The following is a 9,468-nucleotide window of genomic DNA, read 5'->3' as shown; positions in this document are numbered from 1 at the left end:
CCAGATAGCCTACAAACCTCTATCTACTGCTTGACGAGAAGTGACTAAGAACTATGAATTCACAAAAGCGGTGATATCATTTATTTGCAAAAAATAATCATTGGGAGGTGAATAAATTCCCAGCAGGGTTACATAGGAGTTGAAAGTGCAAAAACAAAATTGTTGAGAGACAAGTGAATTTGACCTGACTTCATGTTTTAGTTGTGGATAAGCTTTCCATTCATGATGTCGAAGCCCATTATTTCAATATTCTCATGGCTTTTATTCGGAACACTATTCTACTATTTATTCGGTACAGTTCTGTTCAGACCTCAGGGGCCCTATCAAGCGTCTCAGAGTAGGAGTGCTGATCTAAGATCAGGTCCCACACTGTCCAATCAATCTTATTCATTGTGATCTAAAAGGCTAAACTGTTCCTAAATCGGCACTCGTACTCAGACGCACTTGATACAGCCCCTGACTGTTATTTTTTTAATAAATGATTTAGTAATGTAATAAGTAACAACAAGTAAGTCTGCTGTTTGCAGATGATTAGGCAGTAGTAACTGGAAAACCCTCCTCTGAAACGGAGCCTTCAACTTAAACCTCTGAGGAGCAAACCAAGCATACCATGGAACCATAGGGCAAATCTTCGTATGGAGAAGGGGTGTTATAAACTGTGTACAGTATCTATATTCAGTCAGCTTTACCATCAGCGGATAAAAGGAAGACTCGCTCACAGAATAAGAGCCAAAATTAAGTTACACCACGCTAGCCTTGCACACAGTTTAGCTCTCGACCTGTCCCTGGGCAGCTTAAATACGCTACAGAAACGGGAGATAGGCTCCTGCCTTTATGGGCCATTCTGGCTCGGAAAAGGCTTACTTCTACAATGTAGGAAACAGTCCAAATTTTAAAAAAACAACCTTGAATGAGTAGTTCTCTCCAAACTTTTGACTTTACAGTACCAGTCAAAAGTTTGGACACGCCTACTCATTCAAGGGTTTGTCTTTATTTTTTACTATTTTCTACATTGTAGAATAATAGTGTAAACATCAAAAGTATGAAATAACGCATATGGAATCATGTAGTAACCAAAAAAGTGTTAAACAAATCAAAATATATTATATATTCTTTAAAGTAGCCACCCTTTGCCTTTGACAACTTTGCACACTCTTGGCATTCTCTCAACCAGCTTTACCTGGAATGATTTTCCAACAGTCTTGAAGGAGTTTCCAGACATGCTGAGCACTTGTTGGCTGCTTTTCCTTCACTCTGCGGTCCAACTCAACCCAAACTATCTCAGTTGGGTTAAGGTGGGGTGATTGTGGAGGCGAGGTCATCTGATGCAGCTCTCCATCACTCTCTTTCTTGGTCAAATTGCCCTTGCACAGCCTGGAGGTGTGTTGGGTCATTTTCCTGTTGAAAAACAAATGATAGTCCCACTAAGCGCAAACCAGATGGGATGGTGTATCGCTGCAGAATGCTGTGGATGGAACAAAAAATCTCAAATTTGGACTCATCAGGCAAAATAACAGATTTCCACTGGTCTAGTGTCCATTGCTCGTGTTTCTTGGCCCAAGCAAGTTGTATTCTTCTTATTGGTGTCCTTTGTAGTTTCTTTGCAGAAATTCAACCATGAAGGCCTGATTCACACAGTCTCCTCTGAACAATTGATGTGTCTGTTACTTGAACTCTGTAGTATTTATTTGGAATATTTCTGGTAACTCTAATGAACTTCTCCTCTGCAGCAGAGATAACTCTGGGTCTTCCTTTCCTGTGGTGGTCCTCATTAGAGCCAGTTTCATCACAGCGCTTGATGGTTTTTGTGAAGTTATTGACATTTTCTGTATTGACTGACCTTTGTCTTAAAGTAATGATGGACTGTCATTTCTCTTTGCTTATTTGAGCTGTTCTTGCCATAATTTGGACTTGGTATTGTACCAAATCGGGCTATCTTCTGTATACCCCCCCATCTTGTCACAACACAACTGATTGGCTCAAATGCATTAAGAAGGAAAGAAATTCCACAAATTAACTTATAACAAGGCACACCTGTTAATTGAAATGCATTCCAGGTGTGTGCAAAGCTGTCATCAAGGCAAAGGGTTTGAAGAATCTCAAATATTAAACATATTTTGATTTGTTTAAACACTTTTTTGGTTGCTACATGATTTCATATGTGTTAATTCATAGTTATGTCTTCACTATTATTCTACAATGTAGGAAATAGTAAAACTAAAGAAAAACCAATGAATGAGTAGGTGTGTTCAAACTTGACTGGTGGTGTGTGTGTGTGTGTGTGTGTGTGTGTGTGTGTGTGTGTGTGTGTGTGTGTGTGTGTGTGTGTGTGTGTGTGTGTGTGTGTGTGTGTGTGTGTGTATATGTGTATATATATATATATATATATATATATATATATATATATATATATATATATATATATACACACATACATACATACAGTTGAAGTAAGAAGTTTACATACACTTAGGTTGGAGTCATTAAAACTCGTTTTTCATTTTTCTTCCACTCCACAAATTTCTTGTTAACAAACTATAGTCTTGGCAACTCGGTTAGGACATCTACTTTGTGCATGACACAAGTCATTTGTCCAACAATTGTTAACAGACAGATTATTTCACTTATATTTCACTGTATCACAATTCCAGAAGTGCACATACACTAAGTTGACTGTGCCTTTAAACAGCTTGGAAAATTCCAGAAAATTAATGTCATGGCTTTAGAAGCTTCTGATAGGCTAAATTACAGGCTAAATTACATCATTTGAGTCAATTGGAGGTGTACCTGTGGTTGTATTTCAAGGCCTACCTTCAAACCCAGTGCCTTTTTGCTTGACATCATGGGAAAATCAAAAGAAATCAGCTAAGACCTCAGGAAAACAATTGTAGACCTCCACAAGTCTGGTTCATCCTTGTGAGCAATTTCCAAACACCATGGGACCACGCAGCCATCATACCGCTCAGGAAGGAGACGTGTTCTGTCTTTTAGAGATGAACGTACTTGGTGCGAAAAGTACAAATCAATCCCAGAACAACAGCAAAGGACCTTGTGAAGATGCTGGAGGAAACAGGTAAAAAAGTATCTATATCCACAGTAAAACGAGTCCTATATCGACATAACCTGAAAGGCTGCTCAGCAAGGAAGAAGCCACTGCTCCAAAACCGCCATGAAAAAGCCAGACTACGGTTTGCAACTGCACACGGGGACAAAGATTGTACTTTTTGGAGAAATGTCCTCTGGTGTGATGAAACAAAAACAACTGTTTGGCCATAATGACCATTGTTTTGTTTGGAGGAAAAAGAGGGAGCTTACAAGCTGAAGAACAACATCCCAACCGTGAAGCACGGGGGTGGCAGCATCATGTTCTGGGGGTGCTTTGCTGCAGGTGGGACTGTTGTGCTTTCCAAAATAGAAGGCATCATGAGGAGAGAAAATTATGTGGATATATTGAAGCAACATCTCAAGACATCAGTCAGGAAGTTAAAGCTTGGTCGCAAAATGGGTCTTCCAAATGGACAATGACCCCAAGCATACTTCCAAAGTTGTGGCAAAATGGCATAAGGACAACAAAATCACAAAGCCCTGACCTCAATCCTATAGAAAATTTGTGGGCAGAACTGAAAAAGCCTGTGGGTGCAAGGAGGCCTACAAACCTGTCTCAGGTACACCAGCTCTGTCATGAGGTATGGGCCAAAATTCACCCAACTTATTGTGGGAAGCTTGTGGAAGGCTACCTGAAATGTTTGACCCAAGTTGAACAATTTAAAGGCAATGCTACCAAATACTAACTGAGTGTACGTAAACTTCTGACCCACTGGGAATGTGATGAAAGAAATTAAATCATTCTCTCAACTATTATTCTGACATTTCACATTCTTAATATAAACTGGTGATTCAAACTAAGACAGGACATTTTTACTCTGACTCAATGTCCGGAATTGTGAAACTGAGTTGAAATGTATTTGGCTAAGATATATGTAAACTTCCGAATTCAACTGTGTGTGTATATATATATATGTGTGTGTATGTGTGTGTGTATATACATGTATATTTATGTGTGTATATATATACTGTATATATATATGTGTTTGTGTGTGTGTAACAGTATAACTTTAGACCGTCCCCTCGCCCATACCCGGCGCGAACCAGGAACCCTCTGCCCACATCAACAACAGTCACCACGAAGCATCATTTACATTTACATTTAAGTCATTTAGCAGACGCTCTTATCCAGAGCGACTTACAAATTGGTGCATTCACCTTATGACATCCAGTGGAACAGCCACTTTACAATAGTGCATCTAAATCTTTTAAGGGGGGTGAGAAGCATCGTCACCCATCGCTCCCACAAAAGCCACGGCCCTTGCAGAGCAAGGGGAACTACTACTTCAAGGTCTCAGAGCAAGTGACGTCACCGATTGAACGCTATTTAGCGCGCACCGCTAACTAAGCTAGCCGTTTCACATCCGTTACATGTGTATGTGTGTGTATATGTATATATGTGTGTGTATATATATATATATATATATATATATATATATATATATATATATATATATATATATATAACTTCTTTGAGGAAAAGATCATGATTATTAGAAAGCAAATTACGGACTCCTCTTTAAATCTGCGTATTTCTTCAAAGCTCAGTTGTCCTGAGTCTGCACAACTCTGCCAGGACCTAGGATCAAGAGAGACGCTCAAGTGTTTTAGTACTATATCTCTTGACACAATGATGAAAATAATCATGGCCTCTAAACCTTCAAGCTGCATACTGGACCCTATTCCAACTAAACTACTGAAAGAGCTGCTTCCTGTGCTTGGCCCTCCTATGTTGAACATAATAAACGGCTCTCTATCCACCGGATGTGTACCAAACTCACTAAAAGTGGCAGTAATAAAGCCTCTCTTGAAAAAGCCAAACCTTGACCCAGAAAATATAAAAAAACTATCGGCCTATATCGAATCTTCCATTCCTCTCAAAATTTTTAGAAAAGGCTGTTGCGCAGCAACTCACTGCCTTCCTGAAGACAAACAATGTATACGAAATGCTTCAGTCTGGTTTTAGACCCCATCATAGCACTGAGACTGCACTTGTGAAGGTGGTAAATTACCTTTTAATGGCATCAGACCGAGGCTCTGCATCTGTCCTCGTGCTCCCTAGACCTTAGTGCTGCTTTTGATACCATCGATCACCACATTCTTTTGGAGAGATTGGAAACCCAAATTGGTCTACACGGACAAGTTCTGGCCTGGTTTAGATCTTATCTGTCAGAAAAATATCAGTTTGTATCTCTGAATGGTTTGTCCTCTGACAAATCAACTGTAAATTTCGGTGTTCCTCAAGGTTCCGTTTTAGGACCACTATTGTTTTCACTATATATTTTACCTCTTGGGGATGTCAATCGAAAACATAATGTTAACTTTCACTGCTATGCGGATGACACAGCTGTACATTTCAATGAAACATGGTGAAGCCCCAAAATTGCCCTCACTAGAAGCATGTGTTTCAGACATAAGGAAGTGGATGGCTGCAAACTTTTTACTTTTAAACTCGGACAAAACCGAGATGTTTGTTCTACGTCCCAAGAAACAAAGAGATCTTCTGTTGAATCTGACAATTAATCTTAATGGTTGTACAGTCGTCTCAAATAAAACTGTGAAGGACCTCGGCGTTACTCTGGACCCTGATCTCTCTTTTGAAGAACATATCAAGACCATTTCAAGGACAGTTTTTTTCCATCGACGTAACATTGCAAAAATCAGAAACATTCCGTCCAAAAATGATGCAGAAAAATTAATCCATGCTTTTGTCACTTCTCGGTTAGACGACTGCAATGCTCTACTTTCTGGCTACCCGGATAAAGCACTAAATAAACTTCAGTTAGTGCTAAATACGGCTGCTAGAATCCTGACTCGAACCAAATAATTTGATCATATTACTCCCTACACTGGCTTCCTGTCAAGGCAAGGGCTGATTTCAAGGTTTTACTGCTAACCTACAAAGCATTACATGGGCTTGCTCCTACCTATCTCTCTGATTTGGTCCTGCCGTACATACCTACACGTATGCTAAGGTCACAAGACGCAGGCCTCCTAATTGTCCCTAGAATTTCTAAGCAAACAGCTGGAGTTAGGGCTTTCTCCTATAGAGCTCAATTTTTATGGAACGGTCTGCCTACCCATGTAAAAGATGCAAATTCGGTCTCAACCTTTAAGTCTTTACTGAAGACTCATCTCTTTAGTGGGTCATATGATTGAGTGTCGTCTGGCCCAGGAGTGGGAAGGTGAACGGAAAGGCTCTGGAGCAACAAACCGCCCTTGCTGTCTCTGCCTGGCCGGTTCCCCTCTTTCCACTGGGAATCTCTGCCTCTAACCCTATTACAGGGTCTGAGTTACTGGCTTACTGGGGCTCTTTCATACTGTCCCTGGGAGGGGTGCGTCACTTGAGTGGGTTGAGTCACTGATGTGATCTTCCTGTCTGGGTTGGCTCCCCCCCTTGGGTTGTGCCGTGGCGAAGATCTTTGTGGGCTATACTCGGCCTTGTCTCAGGATGGTAAGTTGGTGGTTGAAGATATCCCTCTAGTGGTGTGGGGGCTGTGCTTTGGCAAAGTGTGGGGTCATATCCTTCCTGTTTGGCCCTGTCCGGGGCTGTCCTCGGATGGGGCCACAGTGTCTCCTGACCCCTCCTGTCTCAGCCTCCAGTATTTATCCTGCAGTAGTTTATGTGTCGGGGGGCTAGGGTCAGTTTGTTATATCTGGAGTACTTCTCCTGTCTTATTCGGTGTCCTGTGTGAATTTAAGTGTGCTCTCTCTAATTCTCTCTTTTTCTCTTTCTTTCTCTCTCTCGGAGGACCTGAGCCCTAGGACCATGCCTCAGGACTACCTGACATGATGACTCCTTGCTGTCCCCAGTCCACCTGGCTGTGCTGCTGCTCCAGTTTCAACTGTTCTGCCTGTGATTATTATTATTTGACCATGCTGGTCATTTATGAACATTTGAACATCTTGGCCATGTTCTGTTATAATCTCCACCCGGCACAGCCAGAAGAGGACTGGCCACCCCTCATAGCCTGGTACCTCTCTAGGTTTCTTCCTAGGTTTTGGCCTTTCTAGGGAGTTTTTTCTAGCCACCATGCTTCTACACCTGCATTGCTTGCTGTTTGGGGTTTTAGGCTGGGTTTCTGTACAGCACTTTGAGATATCAGCTGATTTGATTTGATATGTGTATATATATGTGTGCGTATATATTTGTGTGTGTATATATTTATATGTGTGTATATGTGTGTGTGTGTGTGTGTGTGTGTGTGTGTGTGTGTGTGTGTGTGTGTGTGTGTGTGTGTGTGTGTGTATATACACTGCTCAAAAAAATAAAGGGAACACTAAAATAACACATCCTAGATCTGAATGAATTAAATATTCTTATTAAATACTTTTTTCTTTAAGTAGTTGAATGTGCTGACAACAAAATCACACAAAAATGATCAATGGAAATCAAATTTATCAACCCATGGAGGTCAGGATTTGGAGTCACACTCAAAATTAAAGTGGAAAATCACACTATAGGCTATATGGTCTCCTGAGGGATCTCCTCCCAGACCTGGAATAAAGTATCCGCCAACTCCTGGACAGTCTGTGGTGCAACGTGGCGTTTGTGGATGGAGTGAGACATGATGTCCCAGATGTGCTCAATTGGATTCAGGTCTGGGGAACGGGTGGGCCAGTCCATAGCATCAATGCCTTCCTCTTGCAGGAACTGCTGACACACTCCAGCCACATGAGGTCTAGCATTGTTTTGCATTAGGAGGAACCCAGGGCAAAACGCAATTTTGCAGGGCTCTGGCAGTGCTCCTCCTTGCACAAAGGCGGAGGTAGCGGTCCTGCTGCTGGGATAATAATTTTGCACGCCCAATTTTTCAGTTTTTGATTTGTTAAAAAAGTTTGAAATATCCAATAAATGTCGTTCCACTTCATGATTGTGTCCCACTTGTTGTTGATTCTTCACAAAAAAATACAGTTTTATATCTTTATGTTTGAAGCCTGAAATGTGACAAAAGGTTGCAAAGTTCAAGGGGGCCGAATACTTTCGCAAGGCACTGTATATATGTGTGTGTGTATATATATGTTTGTTTGTGTTTGTGTGTGTATATATATATTTATATTTTTGTATATATTTGTATATATGTATTTATGTGTGTGTGTGTGTGTGTGTGTGTGTGTGTGTGTGTGTGTGTGTGTGTGTGTGTGTGTGTGTGTGTGTGTGTGTGTGTGTGTGTGTGTGTGTGTGTGTTTTGAGACAATTATGTTAATGTTCTACCCTTTGACTCCTTTCCAGGTTCAGTCATGATCCAATTAATGTACCAGACAGTAGCATATTTCAAATCTGACCAGCCACAGACCAGATAAACAAGTAAAACAATCTCAATGGTTACAACAAATCCACTAACTTTTTTGCTATATCTGGTTTTATGCATCTTATTTTGGCCTCTGAAATACATTTCAGTTGTTAACTGGTCCCTGGCACGTAAATTGTCTTAAATTGACAACTTTCTGAAAGGCACACTGGGTAATATGTTAATGAGACATGTATTTAAGCCTAGACAGTATTTCATATTGCGAGTCAAATCAAATTCTCTTTTGTGATGTACTCAGCTATTTGTGTTGCAAAGGCAAACTTTATTATTTAAGTTCACTCAACATTGTTTTTCAATTTCAACTCACACCAAGCAAAAGTAATTGGGTTGGTGGAATATAATAATAATAAATAATAATATATGCCATTTAGCAGACGCTTTTATCCAAAGCGACTTACAGTCATGTGTGCATACATTCTACGTATGGGTGGTCCCGGGAATCGAACCCACTACCCTGGCGTTACAAGCGCCATGCTCTACCAACTGAGCTACAGAAGGACCATGTCATCTCAACAATTTTCCAATTTCAAGTCCAGCCAACTTGGATTTTTAATATGCTACATGGACTTTTTACAAGTTACACGTTTTCTCACATACTAGATACGATCATCTTACTGCTGTAGCCTTGAGTGGCAAATTCTAGTTTGCTTATGTCATAGCCTACAGGTATACTATAGAATAACTAAACTGGACACCATGTGATGGTTGTTCGGGATATGAGTATATAGGCTGCAATGGTCAATGTAGAGATCACAGGCTATACATTATCTTCTGCATGATTGACAGGTGAAAGGGATCATTGCTACTGTGAAATCAATGTCATAATTTGAAGATTATGTGGGCATACTCGGCTGTGATTTTCAGCCCTGTGTGACACTTCCATCTCTCTTCCCTTATTCAATTCGTTTTATGTGGTTTGTTGGCATGAAGTAGCCTACAACAGGTGCATTTTGGCAAAGCAGTATGAGAGTCTTAGATGAAAGTAGCCTAAGTAGTAAAATTACATACATTGTGCTATACTTGTCATTAGAAACAATGCATTTCATTAAAT

The sequence above is a fragment of the Oncorhynchus keta genome, chromosome 17 (assembly GCF_023373465.1).
Source record: "Oncorhynchus keta strain PuntledgeMale-10-30-2019 chromosome 17, Oket_V2, whole genome shotgun sequence".
In the NCBI taxonomy this organism is placed as follows: domain Eukaryota; kingdom Metazoa; phylum Chordata; class Actinopteri; order Salmoniformes; family Salmonidae; genus Oncorhynchus; species Oncorhynchus keta.
The sequence above is the reverse complement of the archived record's forward strand: the minus strand, read 5'-3'. Positions refer to the sequence as shown.